Source organism: Ranitomeya variabilis, chromosome 4 (genome assembly GCF_051348905.1).
Source record: "Ranitomeya variabilis isolate aRanVar5 chromosome 4, aRanVar5.hap1, whole genome shotgun sequence".
In the NCBI taxonomy this organism is placed as follows: Eukaryota; Metazoa; Chordata; class Amphibia; order Anura; family Dendrobatidae; genus Ranitomeya; species Ranitomeya variabilis.
Window position 1 is genome coordinate 315,574,217 of NC_135235.1, and position 21,769 is coordinate 315,595,985.

Here is a 21,769-nt window from a genome sequence, read left to right on the forward strand (position 1 = left end):
GATATTTTCACAGAAAAAAACTAAAAATATATTGACCTAAATTTACAGTTAATGTAAAGTACAATGTGTCACAAAAAACACTTTCAGAATTACAGGGATATGTAGAAGCATTCCAGAGTTATTACTGCATACAGTGATAAAAGTCATATTTTTTTAAAATGGGGCTTGGCCATTTAGCTCAAAATAGGCTTGATAACTAATAGTTTAAACAAATGTATTGAAATAAAAACTGTAATATTAAATATTTTAAAATAATTTTCAATGACAATTACTGGTCATATTTCTGCTGACTAACTTGGAAAGAGTTAAGGCACAGAATCCACAAGAAGTCAGGATGGCCGAGCGGTCTAAGGCGCTGCGTTCAGGTCGCAGTCTCTCTTGGAGGCGTGGGTTCAAATCCCACTTCTGACATCACCTTTTCATGAAACTATACTGATTCTCAGTCAATTATTGATTAGATGGGGATCAAACCAAACTTAGCAATGGGCCTTAAAAAACCTGATCCCAAAGTTACCACTACCTGGGAGTCTTTGGGGTGAATCTGAAATTGTCGTCTATAAACGGAACTCTAGGACCGTGAAATAGTTTTTATGTGCATATGTTAGCTGTCTTGGCACTATAAAAATACTGCGGGCGGTCAATGGGGCGGGACTATTTCAACTCTTTGTGTTCTCTTTCCCTATTAGGGCGGAGACTCCACATCCTATGGGGCTGTTCTGGGAGATTTCTATAAACTGAATTGCCGGTAAGTCTAATTTCATATTTGATTACCTCATTCATCAATAGACCATAAAAATACTTAATAAACAAAAGCTTAAAAGGTAGGTAATCATAGTTTTAAAGTCTGAAATGCACATGCGATACTGACATCTAAGTTTCAGCACATTTTGGGACAAATGTTTTCACATTGAAAGTTAACAATCATTAAAATATTTTCTCTAAATTGTTGTCTCCTTTTTTGCTCCAATTATTTGCATTTAATAACAAATAAAACTTGATGTAACATTATGCATGCACATTGTCTTTTATGTGCAACCATCACCTGTCTCACAAACACAGGGTTTGAATGAACCTGATGAATGGAGTCAAATTGAAAATGTAAAAAAATCTCTGTCAAAATTGCTGTTTTTTTCTACTCATTCACAAAGAGTTAATGAAAGTTATTACATATGTACAACAAATTAGCACGAGTTTCAAATAGAAATCATGCTGCAAAAACCAGTCAAAGCAAAAATAAAAATATCTACTTTCAGGGGTTTCGCTTGACATTTGCCAAGTGTCTAGCGCTCCTAAAGTTGTTTGTGTTTGGCCGAAATAGCTCAGATGGGAGAGCGTTAGACTGAAGATCTAAAGGTCCCTGGTTCGATCCCAGGTTTCGGCAACATCATTTTTCTTGATTCTTTACATTTTAAGGAGAAAATAAACAAAGCACGTGGACTGATTATTTAAAGAAAATGTAAAAGGCCTAAAAATCTTAACTATCTACAGAAAATAAAATGTTAAAAAGATGAGAAATGGGAACTTTTCCATTTGAGCAAATTATTATTTTTTTGTAATTTTTCCTCTGTTTTGTTTATTTCCATTTCACTTAGCTGTAAGAGGATTTAAAGGGAACCTGATAGCTGATAAAGAAAGCATGTATCAGACACTAGCTGAATGATTTCAACCATGTATGTTTGACTATGAAATGCTGTGGTGTATATGAATTCATTGTGAGAAGTCATTTCTAAAATGGGGTCACTTTGGGGGGGTTTCTGCTGTTTTGGTACTTTTGGTACTCTGCAAATTTTACCTGCAAACTATTCTTGCAAAATCTGCATTCCAAAATCCAAATAGCGCTCTTATTTTCAAAGCCCTGCTGTGTGGCCAAACAGTAGATTCTGAAGAAATATGGTGCATCACCGCATTTTGTGAGAAATCTAACATTTCTAACATCCTAACAAAATAAAAGGAGGTTTGAAAGTGAATGCTGACAAAAAGTACACATATGAAAAATGCTATTTATTTACATTTTTGTGTGGTGCAACAAGTTGGTTTAAGGATATAAGCAGTCAAAGAATAAAAATGACTAATATTTCAAAATTTTAAACAAAATTTAGATATTTTCACAGAAAAAAACTAAAAATATATTGACCTAAATTTACAGTTAATGTAAAGTACAATGTGTCACAAAAAATACTTTCAGAATTACGGGGATATGTAGAAGCATTCCAGAGTTATTACTGCATACAGTGATAAAAGTCATATTTTTTAAAATGGGGCTTGGCCATTTAGCTCAAAATAGGCTTTCATAATGAGGTAATCATATTTGATTACCTCATTCATCAATAAACCATAAAAATACTTAATAAACAAAAGCTTAAAAAGCAGGTAATCATAGTTTTAAAGTCTGAAATGCACATGCGATACTGACATCTAAGTTTCAGCACATTTTGGGACAAATGTTTTCACATTGAAAGTTAACAATCATGAAAATATTTTCTCTAAATTGTTGTCTCCTTTTTTGCTCCAATTATTTGCATTTAATAACAAATAAAACTTGATGTAACATTATGCATGCACATTGTCTTTTATGTGCAACCATCACCTGTCTCACAAACACAGGGTTTGAATGAACCTGATGAATGGAGTCAAATTGAAAATGTAAAAAAATCTCTGTCAAAATTGCTGTTTTTTTCTACTCATTCACAAAGAGTTAATGAAAGTTATTAAATATGTACAACAAAATAGCAGGAGTTTCAAATAGAAATCATGCTGCAAAAACCAGTCAAAGCAAAAATAAAAATATCTACTTTCAGGGGTTTCGCTTGACATTTGCCAAGTGTCTAGCACTCCTAAAGTTGTTTGTGTTTGGCCGAAATAGCTCAGATGGGAGAGCGTTAGACTGAAGATCTAAAGGTCTCTGGTTCGATCCCGGGTTTCGGCAACATCATTTTTCTTGATTCTTTACATTTTAAGGAGAAAATAAACAAAGCACGTGGACTGATTATTTAAAGAAAATGTAAAAGGCCTAAAAATCTTAACTATCTACAGAAAATAAAATGTTAAAAAGATGAGAAATGGGAACTTTTCCATTTGAGCAAATTATTATTTTTTTGTAATTTTTCCTCTGTTTTGTTTATTTCCATTTCACTTAGCTGTAAGAGGATTTAAAGGGAACCTGATAGCTGATAAAGAAAGCATGTATCAGACACTAGCTGAATGATTTCGCAGTCTCTCTTGGAGGCGTGGGTTCAAATCCCACTTCTGACATCACCTTTTCATGAAACTATACAGATTCTCAGTCAATTATTGATTAGATGGGGATCAAACCAAACTTAGCAATGGGCCTTAAAAAATCCGATCCCAAAGTTACCACTCCACTACCTGGGAGTCTTTGGGGTGAATCTGAAATTGTCGTCTATAAACGGAACTCTAGGACCGTGAAATAGTTTTTATGTGCATATGTTAGCTGTCTTGGCACTATAAAAATACTGCCGGCGGTCAATGGGGCGGGACTATTTCAACTCTTTGTGTTCTCTTTCCCTATTAGGGCGGAGACTCCACATCCTATGGGGCTGTTCTGGGAGATTTCTATAAACTGAATTGCCGGTAAGTCTAATTTCATATTTGATTACCTCATTCATCAATAGACCATAAAAATACTTAATAAACAAAAGCTTAAAAAGCAGGTAATCATAGTTTTAAAGTCTGAAATGCACATGCAATACTGACATCTAAGTTTCAGCACATTTTGGGACAAATGTTTTCACATTGAAAGTTAACAATCATTAAAATATTTTCTCTAAATTGTTGTCTCCTTTTTTGCTCCAATTATTTGCATTTAATAACAAATAAAACTTGATGTAACATTATGCATGCACATTGTCTTTTATGTGCAACCATCACCTGTCTCACAAACACAGGGTTTGAATGAACCTGATGAATGGAGTCAAATTGAAAATGTAAAAAAATCTCTGTCAAAATTGCTGTTTTTTTCTACTCATTCACAAAGAGTTAATGAAAGTTATTAAATATGTACAACAAAATAGCAGGAGTTTCAAATAGAAATCATGCTGCAAAAACCAGTCAAAGCAAAAATAAAAATATCTACTTTCAGGGGTTTCGCTTGACATTTGCCAAGTGTCTAGCACTCCTAAAGTTGTTTGTGTTTAGCCGAAATAGCTCAGATGGGAGAGCGTTAGACTGAAGATCTAAAGGTCCCTGGTTCGATCCCGGGTTTCGGCAACATCATTTTTCTTGATTCTTTACATTTTAAGGAGAAAATAAACAAAGCACGTGGACTGATTATTTAAAGAAAATGTAAAAGGCCTAAAAATCTTAACTATCTACAGAAAATAAAATGTTAAAAAGATGAGAAATGGGAACTTTTCCATTTGAGCAAATTATTATTTTTTTGTAATTTTTCCTCTGTTTTGTTTATTTCCATTTCACTTAGCTGTAAGAGGATTTAAAGGGAACCTGATAGCTGATAAAGAAAGCATGTATCAGACACTAGCTGAATGATTTCAACCATGTATGTTTGACTATGAAATGCTGTGGTGTATATGAATTCATTGTGAGAAGTAATTTCTAAAATGGGGTCACTTTGGGGGGGTTTCTGCTGTTTTGGTACTTTTGGTACTCTGCAAATTTTACCTGCAAACTATTCTTGCAAAATCTGCATTCCAAAATCCAAATAGCGCTCTTATTTTCAAAGCCCTGCTGTGTGGCCAAACAGTAGATTCTGAAGAAATATGGTGCATCACCGCATTTTGTGAGAAATCTAACATTTCTAACATCCTAACAAAATAAAAGGAGGTTTGAAAGTGAATGCTGACAAAAAGTACACATATGAAAAATGCTATTTATTTACATTTTTGTGTGGTGCAACAAGTTGGTTTAAGGATATAAGCAGTCAAAGAATAAAAATGACTAATATTTCAAAATTTTACACAAAATTTAGATATTTTCACAGAAAAAAACTAAAAATATATTGACCTAAATTTACAGTTAATGTAAAGTACAATGTGTCACAAAAAATACTTTCAGAATTACGGGGATATGTAGAAGCATTCCAGAGTTATTACTGCATACAGTGATAAAAGTCATATTTTTTTAAAATGGGGCTTGGCCATTTAGCTCAAAATAGGCTTTCATAATGAGGTAATCATATTTGATTACCTCATTCATCAATAAACCATAAAAATACTTAATAAACAAAAGCTTAAAAAGCAGGTAATCATAGTTTTAAAGTCTGAAATGCACATGCGATACTGACATCTAAGTTTCAGCACATTTTGGGACAAATGTTTTCACATTGAAAGTTAACAATCATGAAAATATTTTCTCTAAATTGTTGTCTCCTTTTTTGCTCCAATTATTTGCATTTAATAACAAATAAAACTTGATGTAACATTATGCATGCACATTGTCTTTTATGTGCAACCATCACCTGTCTCACAAACACAGGGTTTGAATGAACCTGATGAATGGAGTCAAATTGAAAATGTAAAAAAATCTCTGTCAAAATTGCTGTTTTTTTCTACTCATTCACAAAGAGTTAATGAAAGTTATTAAATATGTACAACAAAATAGCAGGAGTTTCAAATAGAAATCATGCTGCAAAAACCAGTCAAAGCAAAAATAAAAATATCTACTTTCAGGGGTTTCGCTTGACATTTGCCAAGTGTCTAGCACTCCTAAAGTTGTTTGTGTTTGGCCGAAATAGCTCCGATGGGAGAGCGTTAGACTGAAGATCTAAAGGTCCCTGGTTCGATCCCGGGTTTCGGCAACATCATTTTTCTTGATTCTCTACATTTTAAGGAGAAAATAAACAAAGCACGTGGACTGATTATTTAAAGAAAATGTAAAAGGCCTAAACATCTTAACTATCTACAGAAAATAAAATGTTAAAAAGATGAGAAATGGGAACTTTTCCATTTGAGCAAATTATTATTTTTTTGTAATTTTTCCTCTGTTTTGTTTATTTCCATTTCACTTAGCTGTAAGAGGATTTAAAGGGAACCTGATAGCTGATAAAGAAAGCATGTATCAGACACTAGCTGAATGATTTTGCAGTCTCTCTTGGAGGCGTGGGTTCAAATCCCACTTCTGACATCACCTTTTCATGAAACTATACAGATTCTCAGTCAATTATTGATTAGATGGGGATCAAACCAAACTTAGCAATGGGCCTTAAAAAATCCGATCCCAAAGTTACCACTCCACTACCTGGGAGTCTTTGGGGTGAATCTGAAATTGTCGTCTATAAACGGAACTCTAGGACCGTGAAATAGTTTTTATGTGCATATGTTAGCTGTCTTGGCACTATAAAAATACTGCCGGCGGTCAATGGGGCGGGACTATTTCAACTCTTTGTGTTCTCTTTCCCTATTAGGGCGGAGACTCCACATCCTATGGGGCTGTTCTGGGAGATTTCTATAAACTGAATTGCCGGTAAGTCTAATTTCATATTTGATTACCTCATTCATCAATAGACCATAAAAATACTTAATAAACAAAAGCTTAAAAAGCAGGTAATCATAGTTTTAAAGTCTGAAATTCACATGCAATACTGACATCTAAGTTTCAGCACATTTTGGGACAAATGTTTTCACATTGAAAGTTAACAATCATTAAAATATTTTCTCTAAATTGTTGTCTCCTTTTTTGCTCCAATTATTTGCATTTAATAACAAATAAAACTTGATGTAACATTATGCATGCACATTGTCTTTTATGTGCAACCATCACCTGTCTCACAAACACAGGGTTTGAATGAACCTGATGAATGGAGTCAAATTGAAAATGTAAAAAAATCTCTGTCAAAATTGCTGTTTTTTTCTACTCATTCACAAAGAGTTAATGAAAGTTATTAAATATGTACAACAAAATAGCAGGAGTTTCAAATAGAAATCATGCTGCAAAAACCAGTCAAAGCAAAAATAAAAATATCTACTTTCAGGGGTTTCGCTTGACATTTGCCAAGTGTCTAGCACTCCTAAAGTTGTTTGTGTTTAGCTGAAATAGCTCAGATGGGAGAGCGTTAGACTGAAGATCTAAAGGTCCCTGGTTCGATCCCGGGTTTCGGCAACATCATTTTTCTTGATTCTTTACATTTTAAGGAGAAAATAAACAAAGCACGTGGACTGATTATTTAAAGAAAATGTAAAAGGCCTAAAAATCTTAACTATCTACAGAAAATAAAATGTTAAAAAGATGAGAAATGGGAACTTTTCCATTTGAGCAAATTATTATTTTTTTGTAATTTTTCCTCTGTTTTGTTTATTTCCATTTCACTTAGCTGTAAGAGGATTTAAAGGGAACCTGATAGCTGATAAAGAAAGCATGTATCAGACACTAGCTGAATGATTTCAACCATGTATGTTTGACTATGAAATGCTGTGGTGTATATGAATTCATTGTGAGAAGTAATTTCTAAAATGGGGTCACTTTGGGGGGGTTTCTGCTGTTTTGGTACTTTTGGTACTCTGCAAATTTTACCTGCAAACTATTCTTGCAAAATCTGCATTCCAAAATCCAAATAGCGCTCTTATTTTCAAAGCCCTGCTGTGTGGCCAAACAGTAGATTCTGAAGAAATATGGTGCATCACCGCATTTTGTGAGAAATCTAACATTTCTAACATCCTAACAAAATAAAAGGAGGTTTGAAAGTGAATGCTGACAAAAAGTACACATATGAAAAATGCTATTTATTTACATTTTTGTGTGGTGCAACAAGTTGGTTTAAGGATATAAGCAGTCAAAGAATAAAAATGACTAATATTTCAAAATTTTAAACAAAATTTAGATATTTTCACAGAAAAAAACTAAAAATATATTGACCTAAATTTACAGTTAATGTAAAGTACAATGTGTCACAAAAAATACTTTCAGAATTACGGGGATATGTAGAAGCATTCCAGAGTTATTACTGCATACAGTGATAAAAGTCATATTTTTTTAAAATGGGGCTTGGCCATTTAGCTCAAAATAGGCTTTCATAATGAGGTAATCATATTTGATTACCTCATTCATCAATAAACCATAAAAATACTTAATAAACAAAAGCTTAAAAAGCAGGTAATCATAGTTTTAAAGTCTGAAATGCACATGCGATACTGACATCTAAGTTTCAGCACATTTTGGGACAAATGTTTTCACATTGAAAGTTAACAATCATGAAAATATTTTCTCTAAATTGTTGTCTCCTTTTTTGCTCCAATTATTTGCATTTAATAACAAATAAAACTTGATGTAACATTATGCATGCACATTGTCTTTTATGTGCAACCATCACCTGTCTCACAAACACAGGGTTTGAATGAACCTGATGAATGGAGTCAAATTGAAAATGTAAAAAAATCTCTGTCAAAATTGCTGTTTTTTTCTACTCATTCACAAAGAGTTAATGAAAGTTATTAAATATGTACAACAAAATAGCAGGAGTTTCAAATAGAAATCATGCTGCAAAAACCAGTCAAAGCAAAAATAAAAATATCTACTTTCAGGGGTTTCGTTTGACATTTGCCAAGTGTCTAGCACTCCTAAAGTTGTTTGTGTTTGGCCAAAATAGCTCAGATGGGAGAGGGTTAGACTGAAGATCTAAAGGTCCCTGGTTCGATCCCGGGTTTCGGCAACATCATTTTTCTTGATTCTTTACATTTTAAGGAGAAAATAAACAAAGCACGTGGACTGATTATTTAAAGAAAATGTAAAAGGCCTAAAAATCTTAACTATCTACAGAAAATAAAATGTTAAAAAGATGAGAAATGGGAACTTTTCCATTTGAGCAAATTATTATTTTTTTGTAATTTTTCCTCTGTTTTGTTTATTTCCATTTCACTTAGCTGTAAGAGGATTTAAAGGGAACCTGATAGCTGATAAAGAAAGCATGTATCAGACACTAGCTGAATGATTTTGCAGTCTCTCTTGGAGGCGTGGGTTCAAATCCCACTTCTGACATCACCTTTTCATGAAACTATACAGATTCTCAGTCAATTATTGATTAGATGGGGATCAAACCAAACTTAGCAATGGGCCTTAAAAAATCCGATCCCAAAGTTACCACTCCACTACCTGGGAGTCTTTGGGGTGAATCTGAAATTGTCGTCTATAAACGGAACTCTAGGACCGTGAAATAGTTTTTATGTGCATATGTTAGCTGTCTTGGCACTATAAAAATACTGCCGGCGGTCAATGGGGCGGGACTATTTCAACTCTTTGTGTTCTCTTTCCCTATTAGGGCGGAGACTCCACATCCTATGGGGCTGTTCTGGGAGATTTCTATAAACTGAATTGCCGGTAAGTCTAATTTCATATTTGATTGAAATTTCATTGTGCAACCATCACCTGTCTCACAAGCACAGGGTTTGAATGAACCTGATGAATGGAGTCAAATTGAAAATGTAAAAAAATCTCTGTCAAAATTGCTGTTTTTTTCTACTCATTCACAAAGAGTTAATGAAAGTTATTAAATATGTACAACAAAATAGCAGGAGTTTCAAATAGAAATCATGCTGCAAAAACCAGTCAAAGCAAAAATAAAAATATCTACTTTCAGGGGTTTCGCTTGACATTTGCCAAGTGTCTAGCACTCCTAAAGTTGTTTGTGTTTGGCCGAAATAGCTCAGATGGGAGAGCGTTAGACTGAAGCTCTAAAGGTCCCTGGTTCGATCCCGGGTTTCGGCAACATCATTTTTCTTGATTCTTTACATTTTAAGGAGAAAATAAACAAAGCACGTGGACTGATTATTTAAAAAAAATGTAAAAGGCCTAAAAATCTTAACTATCTACAGAAAATAAAATGTTAAAAAGATGAGAAATGGGAACTTTTCCATTTGAGCAAATTATTATTTTTTTGTAATTTTTCCTCTGTTTTGTTTATTTCCATTTCACTTAGCTGTAAGAGGATTTAAAGGGAACCTGATAGCTGATAAAGAAAGCATGTATCAGACACTAGCTGAATGATTTCAACCATGTATGTCTGACTATGAAATGCTGTGGTGTATATGAATTAATTGTGAGAAGTAATTTCTAAAATGGGGTCACTTTGGGGGGGTTTCTGCTGTTTTGGTACTTTTGGTACTCTGCAAATTTTACCTGCAAACTATTCTTGCAAAATCTGCATTCCAAAATCCAAATAGCGCTCTTATTTTCAAAGCCCTGCTGTGTGGCCAAACAGTAGATTCTGAAGAAATATGGTGCATCACCGCATTTTGTGAGAAATCTAACATTTCTAACATCCTAACAAAATAAAAGGAGGTTTGAAAGTGAATGCTGACAAAAAGTACACATATGAAAAATGCTATTTATTTACATTTTTGTGTGGTGCAACAAGTTGGTTTAAGGATATAAGCAGTCAAAGAATAAAAATGACTAATATTTCAAAATTTTAAACAAAATTTAGATATTTTCACAGAAAAAAACTAAAAATATATTGACCTAAATTTACAGTTAATGTAAAGTACAATGTGTCACAAAAAATACTTTCAGAATTACGGGGATATGTAGAAGCATTCCAGAGTTATTACTGCATACAGTGATAAAAGTCATATTTTTTTAAAATGGGGCTTGGCCATTTAGCTCAAAATAGGCTTTCATAATGAGGTAATCATATTTGATTACCTCATTCATCAATAAACCATAAAAATACTTAATAAACAAAAGCTTAAAAAGCAGGTAATCATAGTTTTAAAGTCTGAAATGCACATGCGATACTGACATCTAAGTTTCAGCACATTTTGGGACAAATGTTTTCACATTGAAAGTTAACAATCATGAAAATATTTTCTCTAAATTGTTGTCTCCTTTTTTGCTCCAATTATTTGCATTTAATAACAAATAAAACTTGATGTAACATTATGCATGCACATTGTCTTTTATGTGCAACCATCACCTGTCTCACAAACACAGGGTTTGAATGAACCTGATGAATGGAGTCAAATTGAAAATGTAAAAAAATCTCTGTCAAAATTGCTGTTTTTTTCTACTCATTCACAAAGAGTTAATGAAAGTTATTAAATATGTACAACAAAATAGCAGGAGTTTCAAATAGAAATCATGCTGCAAAAACCAGTCAAAGCAAAAATAAAAATATCTACTTTCAGGGGTTTCGCTTGACATTTGCCAAGTGTCTAGCACTCCTAAAGTTGTTTGTGTTTGGCCGAAATAGCTCAGATGGGAGAGCGTTAGACTGAAGATCTAAAGGTCCCTGGTTCGATCCCGGGTTTCGGCAACATCATTTTTCTTGATTCTTTACATTTTAAGGAGAAAATAGACAAAGCACGTGGACTGATTATTTAAAGAAAATGTAAAAGGCCTAAAAATCTTAACTATCTACAGAAAATAAAATGTTAAAAAGATGAGAAATGGGAACTTTTCCATTTGAGCAAATTATTATTTTTTTGTAATTTTTCCTCTGTTTTGTTTATTTCCATTTCACTTAGCTGTAAGAGGATTTAAAGGGAACCTGATAGCTGATAAAGAAAGCATGTATCAGACACTAGCTGAATGATTTCGCAGTCTCTCTTGGAGGCGTGGGTTCAAATCCCACTTCTGACATCACCTTTTCATGAAACTATACAGATTCTCAGTCAATTATTGATTAGATGGGGATCAAACCAAACTTAGCAATGGGCCTTAAAAAATCCGATCCCAAAGTTACCACTCCACTACCTGGGAGTCTTTGGGGTGAATCTGAAATTGTCGTCTATAAACGGAACTCTAGGACCGTGAAATAGTTTTTATGTGCATATGTTAGCTGTCTTGGCACTATAAAAATACTGCCGGCGGTCAATGGGGCGGGACTATTTCAACTCTTTGTGTTCTCTTTCCCTATTAGGGCGGAGACTCCACATCCTATGGGGCTGTTCTGGGAGATTTCTATAAACTGAATTGCCGGTAAGTCTAATTTCATATTTGATTACCTCATTCATCAATAGACCATAAAAATACTTAATAAACAAAAGCTTAAAAAGCAGGTAATCATAGTTTTAAAGTCTGAAATGCACATGCAATACTGACATCTAAGTTTCAGCACATTTTGGGACAAATGTTTTCACATTGAAAGTTAACAATCATGAAAATATTTTCTCTAAATTGTTGTCTCCTTTTTTGCTCCAATTATTTGCATTTAATAACAAATAAAACTTGATGTAACATTATGCATGCACATTGTCTTTTATGTGCAACCATCACCTGTCTCACAAACACAGGGTTTGAATGAACCTGATGAATGGAGTCAAATTGAAAATGTAAAAAAATCTCTGTCAAAATTGCTGTTTTTTTCTACTCATTCACAAAGAGTTAATGAAAGTTATTAAATATGTACAACAAAATAGCAGGAGTTTCAAATAGAAATCATGCTGCAAAAACCAGTCAAAGCAAAAATAAAAATATCTACTTTCAGGGGTTTCGCTTGACATTTGCCAAGTGTCTAGCACTCCTAAAGTTGTTTGTGTTTGGCCGAAATAGCTCAGATGGGAGAGCGTTAGACTGAAGATCTAAAGGTCCCTGGTTCGATCCTGGGTTTCGGCAGCATCATTTTTCTTGATTCTTTACATTTTAAGGAGAAAATAAACAAAGCACGTGGACTGATTATTTAAAGAAAATGTAAAAGGCCTAAAAATCTTAACTATCTACAGAAAATAAAATGTTAAAAAGATGAGAAATGGGAACTTTTCCATTTGAGCAAATTATTATTTTTTTGTAATTTTTCCTCTGTTTTGTTTATTTCCATTTCACTTAGCTGTAAGAGGATTTAAAGGGAACCTGATAGCTGATAAAGAAAGCATGTATCAGACACTAGCTGAATGATTTCAACCATGTATGTTTGACTATGAAATGCTGTGGTGTATATGAATTCATTGTGAGAAGTAATTTCTAAAATGGGGTCACTTTGGGGGGGTTTCTGCTGTTTTGGTACTTTTGGTACTCTGCAAATTTTACCTGCAAACTATTCTTGCAAAATCTGCATTCCAAAATCCAAATAGCGCTCTTATTTTCAAAGCCCTGCTGTGTGGCCAAACAGTAGATTCTGAAGAAATATGGTGCATCACCGCATTTTGTGAGAAATCTAACATTTCTAACATCCTAACAAAATAAAAGGAGGTTTGAAAGTGAATGCTGACAAAAAGTACACATATGAAAAATGCTATTTATTTACATTTTTGTGTGGTGCAACAAGTTGGTTTAAGGATATAAGCAGTCAAAGAATAAAAATGACTAATATTTCAAAATTTTAAACAAAATTTAGATATTTTCACAGAAAAAAACTAAAAATATATTGACCTAAATTTACAGTTAATGTAAAGTACAATGTGTCACAAAAAATACTTTCAGAATTACGGGGATATGTAGAAGCATTCCAGAGTTATTACTGCATACAGTGATAAAAGTCATATTTTTTTAAAATGGGGCTTGGCCATTTAGCTCAAAATAGGCTTTCATAATGAGGTAATCATATTTGATTACCTCATTCATCAATAAACCATAAAAATACTTAATAAACAAAAGCTTAAAAAGCAGGTAATCATAGTTTTAAAGTCTGAAATGCACATGCGATACTGACATCTAAGTTTCAGCACATTTTGGGACAAATGTTTTCACATTGAAAGTTAACAATCATGAAAATATTTTCTCTAAATTGTTGTCTCCTTTTTTGCTCCAATTATTTGCATTTAATAACAAATAAAACTTGATGTAACATTATGCATGCACATTGTCTTTTATGTGCAACCATCACCTGTCTCACAAACACAGGGTTTGAATGAACCTGATGAATGGAGTCAAATTGAAAATGTAAAAAAATCTCTGTCAAAATTGCTGTTTTTTTCTACTCATTCACAAAGAGTTAATGAAAGTTATTAAATATGTACAACAAAATAGCAGGAGTTTCAAATAGAAATCATGCTGCAAAAACCAGTCAAAGCAAAAATAAAAATATCTACTTTCAGGGGTTTCGCTTGACATTTGCCAAGTGTCTAGCACTCCTAAAGTTGTTTGTGTTTGGCCGAAATAGCTCAGATGGGAGAGCGTTAGACTGAAGATCTCAAGGTCCCTGGTTCGATCCTGGGTTTCGGCAACATCATTTTTCTTGATTCTTTACATTTTAAGGAGAAAATAGACAAAGCACGTGGACTGATTATTTAAAGAAAATGTAAAAGGCCTAAAAATCTTAACTATCTACAGAAAATAAAATGTTAAAAAGATGAGAAATGGGAACTTTTCCATTTGAGCAAATTATTATTTTTTTGTAATTTTTCCTCTGTTTTGTTTATTTCCATTTCACTTAGCTGTAAGAGGATTTAAAGGGAACCTGATAGCTGATAAAGAAAGCATGTATCAGACACTAGCTGAATGATTTCAACCATGTATGTTTGACTATGAAATGCTGTGGTGTATATGAATTCATTGTGAGAAGTAATTTCTAAAATGGGGTCACTTTGGGGGGGTTTCTGCTGTTTTGGTACTTTTGGTACTCTGCAAATTTTACCTGCAAACTATTCTTGCAAAATCTGCATTCCAAAATCCAAATAGCGCTCTTATTTTCAAAGCCCTGCTGTGTGGCCAAACCGTAGATTCTGAAGAAATATGGTGCATCACCGCATTTTGTGAGAAATCTAACATTTCTAACATCCTAACAAAATAAAAGGAGGTTTGAAAGTGAATGCTGACAAAAAGTACACATATGAAAAATGCTATTTATTTACATTTTTGTGTGGTGCAACAAGTTGGTTTAAGGATATAAGCAGTCAAAGAATAAAACTGACTAATATTTCAAAATTTTAAACAAAATTTAGATATTTTCACAGAAAAAAACTAAAAATATATTGACCTAAATTTACAGTTAATGTAAAGTACAATGTGTCACAAAAAACACTTTCAGAATTACAGGGATATGTAGAAGCATTCCAGAGTTATTACTGCATACAGTGATAAAAGTCATATTTTTTTAAAATGGGGCTTGGCCATTTAGCTCAAAATAGGCTTGATAACTAATAGTTTAAACAAATGTATTGAAATAAAAACTGTAATATTAAATATTTTAAAATAATTTTCAATGACAATTACTGGTCATATTTCTGCTGACTAACTTGGAAAGAGTTAAGGCACAGAATCCACAAGAAGTCAGGATGGCCGAGCGGTCTAAGGCGCTGCGTTCAGGTCGCAGTCTCTCTTGGAGGCGTGGGTTCAAATCCCACTTCTGACATGACCTTTTCATGAAACTATACTGATTCTCAGTCAATTATTGATTAGATGGGGATCAAACCAAACTTAGCAATGGGCCTTAAAAAACCTGATCCCAAAGTTACCACTACCTGGGAGTCTTTGGGGTGAATCTGAAATTGTCGTCTATAAACGGATCTCTAGGACCGTGAAATAGTTTTTATGTGCATATGTTAGCTGTCTTGGCACTATAAAAATACTGCGGGCGGTCAATGGGGCGGGACTATTTCAACTCTTTGTGTTCTCTTTCCCTATTAGGGCGGAGACTCCACATCCTATGGGGCTGTTCTGGGAGATTTCTATAAACTGAATTGCCGGTAAGTCTAATTTCATATTTGATTACCTCATTCATCAATAGACCATAAAAATACTTAATAAACAAAAGCTTAAAAGGTAGGTAATCATAGTTTTAAAGTCTGAAATGCACATGCGATACTGACATCTAAGTTTCAGCACATTTTGGGACAAATGTTTTCACATTGAAAGTTAACAATCATTAAAATATTTTCTCTAAATTGTTGTCTCCTTTTTTGCTCCAATTATTTGCATTTAATAACAAATAAAACTTGATGTAACATTATGCATGCACATTGTCTTTTATGTGCAACCATCACCTGTCTCACAAACACAGGGTTTGAATGAACCTGATGAATGGAGTCAAATTGAAAATGTAAAAAAATCTCTGTCAAAATTGCTGTTTTTTTCTACTCATTCACAAAGAGTTAATGAAAGTTATTACATATGTACAACAAATTAGCACGAGTTTCAAATAGAAATCATGCTGCAAAAACCAGTCAAAGCAAAAATAAAAATATCTACTTTCAGGGGTTTCGCTTGACATTTGCCAAGTGTCTAGCACTCCTAAAGTTGTTTGTGTTTGGCCGAAATAGCTCAGATGGGAGAGCGTTAGACTGAAGATCTAAAGGTCCCTGGTTCGATCCCGGGTTTCGGCAACATCACTTTTCTTGATTCTTTACATTTTAAGGAGAAAATAAACAAAGCACGTGGACTGATTATTTAAAGAAAATGTAAAAGGCCTAAAAATCTTAACTATCTACAGAAAATAAAATGTTAAAAAGATGAGAAATGGGAACTTTTCCATTTGAGCAAATTATTATTTTTTTGTAATTTTTCCTGTTTTGTTTATTTCCATTTCACTTAGCTGTAAGAGGATTTAAAGGGAACCTGATAGCTGATAAAGAAAGCATGTATCAGACACTAGCTGAATGATTTCAACCATGTATGTTTGACTATGAAATGCTGTGGTGTATATGAATTCATTGTGAGAAGTAATTTCTAAAATGGGGTCACTTTGGGGGGGTTTCTGCTGTTTTGGTACTTTTGGTACTCTGCAAATTTTACCTGCAAACTATTCTTGCAAAATCTGCATTCCAAAATCCAAATAGCGCTCTTATTTTCAAAGCCCTGCTGTGTGGCCAAACAGTAGATTCTGAAGAAATATGGTGCATCACTGCATTTTGTGAGAAATCTAACATTTCTAACATCCTAACAAAATAAAAGGAGGTTTGAAAGTGAATGCTGACAAAAAGTACACATATGAAAAATGCTATTTATTTACATTTTTGTGTGGTGCAACAAGTTGGTTTAAGGATATAAGCAGTCAAAGAATAAAACTGACTAATATTTCAAAATTTTAAACAAAATTTAGATATTTTCACAGAAAAAAACTAAAAATATATTGACCTAAATTTACAGTTAATGTAAAGTACAATGTGTCACAAAAAACACTTTCAGAATTACGGGGATATGTAGAAGCATTCCAGAGTTATTACTGCATACAGTGATAAAAGTCATATTTTTTTAAAATGGGGCTTGGCCATTTAGCTCAAAATAGGCTTGATAACTAATAGTTTAAACAAATGTATTGAAATAAAAACTGTAATATTAAATATTTTAAAATAATTTTCAATGGCAATTACTGGTCATATTTCTTCTGACTAACTTGGAAAGAGTTAAGGCACAGAATCTACAAGAAGTCAGGATGGCCGAGTGGTCTAAGGCGCTGCGTTCAGGTCGCAGTCTCTCTTGGAGGCGTGGGTTCAAATCCCACTTCTGACATCATCTTTTCATGAAACTATACAGATTCTCAGTCAAATATTGATTAGATGGGGATCAAACCAAACTTAGCAATGGGCCTTAAAAAATCCGATCCCAAAGTTACCACTACCTGGGAGTCTTTGGGGTGAATCTGAAATTGTCGTCTATAAACGGAACTCTAGGACCGTGAAATAGTTTTTATGTGCATATGTTAGCTGTCTTGGCACTATAAAAATACTGCGGGCGGTCAATGGGGCGGGACTATTTCAACTCTTTGTGTTCTCTTTCCCTATTAGGGCGGAGACTCCACATCCTATGGGGCTGTTCTGGGAGATTTCTATAAACTGAATTGCCGGTAAGTCTAATTTCATATTTGATTACCTCATTCATCAATAGACCATAAAAATACTTAATAAACAAAAGCTTAAAAGGTAGGTAATCATAGTTTTAAAGTCTGAAATGCACATGCGATACTGACATCTAAGTTTCAGCACATTTTGGGACAAATGTTTTCACATTGAAAGTTAACAATCATTAAAATATTTTCTCTAAATTGTTGTCTCCTTTTTTGCTCCAATTATTTGCATTTAATAACAAATAAAACTTGATGTAACATTATGCATGCACATTGTCTTTTATGTGCAACCATCACCTGTCTCACAAACACAGGGTTTGAATGAACCTGATGAATGGAGTCAAATTGAAAATGTAAAAAAATCTCTGTCAAAATTGCTGTTTTTTTCTACTCATTCACAAAGAGTTAATGAAAGTTATTACATATGTACAACAAATTAGCACGAGTTTCAAATAGAAATCATGCTGCAAAAACCAGTCAAAGCAAAAATAAAAATATCTACTTTCAGGGGTTTCGCTTGACATTTGCCAAGTGTCTAGCACTCCTAAAGTTGTTTGTGTTTGGCCGAAATAGCTCAGATGGGAGAGCGTTAGACTGAAGATCTAAAGGTCCCTGGTTCGATCCCGGGTTTCGGCAACATCACTTTTCTTGATTCTTTACATTTTAAGGAGAAAATAAACAAAGCACGTGGACTGATTATTTAAAGAAAATGTAAAAGGCCTAAAAATCTTAACTATCTACAGAAAATAAAATGTTAAAAAGATGAGAAATGGGAACTTTTCCATTTGAGCAAATTATTATTTTTTTGTAATTTTTCCTGTTTTGTTTATTTCCATTTCACTTAGCTGTAAGAGGATTTAAAGGGAACCTGATAGCTGATAAAGAAAGCATGTATCAGACACTAGCTGAATGATTTCAACCATGTATGTTTGACTATGAAATGCTGTGGTGTATATGAATTCATTGTGAGAAGTAATTTCTAAAATGGGGTCACTTTGGGGGGGTTTCTGCTGTTTTGGTACTTTTGGTACTCTGCAAATTTTACCTGCAAACTATTCTTGCAAAATCTGCATTCCAAAATCCAAATAGCGCTCTTATTTTCAAAGCCCTGCTGTGTGGCCAAACAGTAGATTCTGAAGAAATATGGTGCATCACTGCATTTTGTGAGAAATCTAACATTTCTAACATCCTAACAAAATAAAAGGAGGTTTGAAAGTGAATGCTGACAAAAAGTACACATATGAAAAATGCTATTTATTTACATTTTTGTGTGGTGCAACAAGTTGGTTTAAGGATATAAGCAGTCAAAGAATAAAACTGACTAATATTTCAAAATTTTAAACAAAATTTAGATATTTTCACAGAAAAAAACTAAAAATATATTGACCTAAATTTACAGTTAATGTAAAGTACAATGTGTCACAAAAAACACTTTCAGAATTACGGGGATATGTAGAAGCATTCCAGAGTTATTACTGCATACAGTGATAAAAGTCATATTTTTTTAAAATGGGGCTTGGCCATTTAGCTCAAAATAGGCTTGATAACTAATAGTTTAAACAAATGTATTGAAATAAAAACTGTAATATTAAATATTTTAAAATAATTTTCAATGGCAATTACTGGTCATATTTCTTCTGACTAACTTGGAAAGAGTTAAGGCACAGAATCTACAAGAAGTCAGGATGGCCGAGTGGTCTAAGGCGCTGCGTTCAGGTCGCAGTCTCTCTTGGAGGCGTGGGTTCAAATCCCACTTCTGACATCATCTTTTCATGAAACTATACAGATTCTCAGTCAAATATTGATTAGATGGGGATCAAACCAAACTTAGCAATGGGCCTTAAAAAATCCGATCCCAAAGTTACCACTACCTGGGAGTCTTTGGGGTGAATCTGAAATTGTCGTCTATAAACGGAACTCTAGGACCGTGAAATAGTTTTTATGTGCATATGTTAGCTGTCTTGGCACTATAAAAATACTGCGGGCGGTCAATGGGGCGGGACTATTTCAACTCTTTGTGTTCTCTTTCCCTATTAGGGCGGAGACTCCACATCCTATGGGGCTGTTCTGGGAGATTTCTATAAACTGAATTGCCGGTAAGTCTAATTTCATATTTGATTACCTCATTCATCAATAGACCATAAAAATACTTAATAAACAAAAGCTTAAAAAGTAGGTAATCATAGTTTTAAAGTCTGAAATGCACATGCGATACTGACATCTAAGTTTCAGCATATTTTGGGACAAATGTTTTCACATTGAAAGTTAACAATCATTAAAATATTTTCTCTAAATTGTTGTCTCCTTTTTTGCTCCAATTATTTGCATTTGAACTCTTTGTGTTCTCTTTCCCTATTAGGGCGGAGACTCCACATCCTATGGGGCTGTTCTGGGAGATTTCTATAAACTGAATTGCCGGTAAGTCTAATTTCATATTTGATTACCTCATTCATCAATAGACCATAAAAATACTTAATAAACAAAAGCTTAAAAAGTAGGTAATCATAGTTTTAAAGTCTGAAATGCACATGCGATACTGACATCTAAGTTTCAGCATTTTTTGGGACAAATGTCCCAAATGTTTCTTCTTCGGTCTAAGGTCTAAGAGAGACTGCGACCTGAACGCAGCGCCTTAGACCACTCGGCCATCCTGACTTCTTGTGGATTCTGTGCCTTAACTCTTTCCAAGTTAGTCAGAAGAAATATGACCAGTAATTGCCATTGAAAATTATTTTAAAATATTTAATATTACAGTTTTTATTTCAATACATTTGTTTAAACTATTAGTTATCAAGCCTATTTTGAGCTAAATGGCCAAGCCCCATTTTAAAAAAATATGACTTTTATCACTGTATGCAGTAATAACTCTGGAATGCTTGCATTTAATAACAAATAAAACTTGATGTAACATTATGCATGCACATTGTCTTTTATGTGCAACCATCACCTGTCTCACAAACACAGGGTTTGAATGAACCTGATGAATGGAGTCAAATTGAAAATGTAAAAAAATCTCTGTCAAAATTGCTGTTTTTTTCTACTCATTCACAAAGAATTAATGAAAGTTATTAAATATGTACAACAAAATAGCAGGAGTTTCAAATAGAAATCATGCTGCAAAAACCAGTCAAAGCAAAAATAAAAATATCTACTTTCAGGGGTTTCGCTTGACATTTGCCAAGTGTCTAGCACTCCTAAAGTTGTTTGTGTTTGGCCGAAATAGCTCAGATGGGAGAGCGTTAGACTGAAGATCTAAAGGTCCCTGGTTCGATCCCGGGTTTCGGCAACATCACTTTTCTTGATTCTTTACATTTTAAGGAGAAAATAAACAGAGCACGTGGACTGATTATTTAAAGAAAATGTAAAAGGCCTAAAAATCTTAACTATCTACAGAAAATAAAATGTTAAAAAGATGAGAAATGGGAACTTTTCCATTTGAGCAAATTATTATTTTTTTGTAATTTTTCCTCTGTTTTGTTTATTTCCATTTCACTTAGCTGTAAGAGGATTTAAAGGGAACCTGATAGCTGATAAAGAAAGCATGTATCAGACACTAGCTGAATGATTTCAACCATGTATGTTTGACTATGAAATGCTGTGGTGTATATGAATTCATTGTGAGAAGTAATTTCTAAAATGGGGTCACTTTGGGGGGGTTTCTGCTGTTTTGGTACTTTTGGTACTCTGCAAATTTTACCTGCAAACTATTCTTGCAAAATCTGCATTCCAAAATCCAAATAGCGCTCTTATTTTCAAAGCCCTGCTGTGTGGCCAAACAGTAGATTCTGAAGAAATATGGTGCATCACCGCATTTTGTGAGAAATCTAACATTTCTAACATCCTAACAAAATAAAAGGAGGTTTGAAAGTGAATGCTGACAAAAAGTACACATATGAAAAATGCTATTTATTTACATTTTTGTGTGGTGCAACAAGTTGGTTTAAGGATATAAGCAGTCAAAGAATAAAACTGACTAATATTTCAAAATTTTAAACAAAATTTAGATATTTTCACAGAAAAAAACTAAAAATATATTGACCTAAATTTACAGTTAATGTAAAGTACAATGTGTCACAAAAAACACTTTCAGAATTACAGGGATATGTAGAAGCATTCCAGAGTTATTACTGCATACAGTGATAAAAG

The 21,769-nt window shown here is 33.5% G+C and overlaps 15 non-coding genes across 15 annotated transcripts; all 15 read left to right on the forward strand.

The window, feature by feature from the left end:
- Positions 1–328: 328 nt before the first annotated feature.
- Positions 329–411, forward strand: TRNAL-CAG (transfer RNA leucine (anticodon CAG)). The gene has a single exon. It is a non-coding gene; the product is annotated as a tRNA-Leu (tRNA).
- An 897-nt stretch (positions 412–1,308) lies between these two features.
- On the forward strand, positions 1,309–1,381 carry TRNAF-GAA (transfer RNA phenylalanine (anticodon GAA)). Its single transcript has one exon. It is a non-coding gene; the product is annotated as a tRNA-Phe (tRNA).
- A 1,472-nt stretch (positions 1,382–2,853) lies between these two features.
- TRNAF-GAA (transfer RNA phenylalanine (anticodon GAA)) lies at positions 2,854–2,926 on the forward strand. Its single transcript has one exon. It is a non-coding gene; the product is annotated as a tRNA-Phe (tRNA).
- Positions 2,927–4,154: 1,228 nt separating this feature from the next.
- On the forward strand, positions 4,155–4,227 carry TRNAF-GAA (transfer RNA phenylalanine (anticodon GAA)). The gene has a single exon. It is a non-coding gene; the product is annotated as a tRNA-Phe (tRNA).
- A 1,473-nt stretch (positions 4,228–5,700) lies between these two features.
- TRNAF-GAA (transfer RNA phenylalanine (anticodon GAA)) lies at positions 5,701–5,773 on the forward strand. Its single transcript has one exon. It is a non-coding gene; the product is annotated as a tRNA-Phe (tRNA).
- A 1,228-nt stretch (positions 5,774–7,001) lies between these two features.
- Positions 7,002–7,074, forward strand: TRNAF-GAA (transfer RNA phenylalanine (anticodon GAA)). Its single transcript has one exon. It is a non-coding gene; the product is annotated as a tRNA-Phe (tRNA).
- A 2,525-nt stretch (positions 7,075–9,599) lies between these two features.
- TRNAF-GAA (transfer RNA phenylalanine (anticodon GAA)) lies at positions 9,600–9,672 on the forward strand. Its single transcript has one exon. It is a non-coding gene; the product is annotated as a tRNA-Phe (tRNA).
- A 1,473-nt stretch (positions 9,673–11,145) lies between these two features.
- Positions 11,146–11,218, forward strand: TRNAF-GAA (transfer RNA phenylalanine (anticodon GAA)). Its single transcript has one exon. It is a non-coding gene; the product is annotated as a tRNA-Phe (tRNA).
- Positions 11,219–12,446: 1,228 nt separating this feature from the next.
- TRNAF-GAA (transfer RNA phenylalanine (anticodon GAA)) lies at positions 12,447–12,519 on the forward strand. Its single transcript has one exon. It is a non-coding gene; the product is annotated as a tRNA-Phe (tRNA).
- Positions 12,520–15,110: 2,591 nt separating this feature from the next.
- On the forward strand, positions 15,111–15,193 carry TRNAL-CAG (transfer RNA leucine (anticodon CAG)). Its single transcript has one exon. It is a non-coding gene; the product is annotated as a tRNA-Leu (tRNA).
- An 897-nt stretch (positions 15,194–16,090) lies between these two features.
- Positions 16,091–16,163, forward strand: TRNAF-GAA (transfer RNA phenylalanine (anticodon GAA)). Its single transcript has one exon. It is a non-coding gene; the product is annotated as a tRNA-Phe (tRNA).
- Positions 16,164–17,206: 1,043 nt separating this feature from the next.
- TRNAL-CAG (transfer RNA leucine (anticodon CAG)) lies at positions 17,207–17,289 on the forward strand. Its single transcript has one exon. It is a non-coding gene; the product is annotated as a tRNA-Leu (tRNA).
- Positions 17,290–18,186: 897 nt separating this feature from the next.
- TRNAF-GAA (transfer RNA phenylalanine (anticodon GAA)) lies at positions 18,187–18,259 on the forward strand. The gene has a single exon. It is a non-coding gene; the product is annotated as a tRNA-Phe (tRNA).
- A 1,043-nt stretch (positions 18,260–19,302) lies between these two features.
- On the forward strand, positions 19,303–19,385 carry TRNAL-CAG (transfer RNA leucine (anticodon CAG)). Its single transcript has one exon. It is a non-coding gene; the product is annotated as a tRNA-Leu (tRNA).
- A 1,451-nt stretch (positions 19,386–20,836) lies between these two features.
- Positions 20,837–20,909, forward strand: TRNAF-GAA (transfer RNA phenylalanine (anticodon GAA)). Its single transcript has one exon. It is a non-coding gene; the product is annotated as a tRNA-Phe (tRNA).
- Positions 20,910–21,769: the final 860 nt, after the last annotated feature.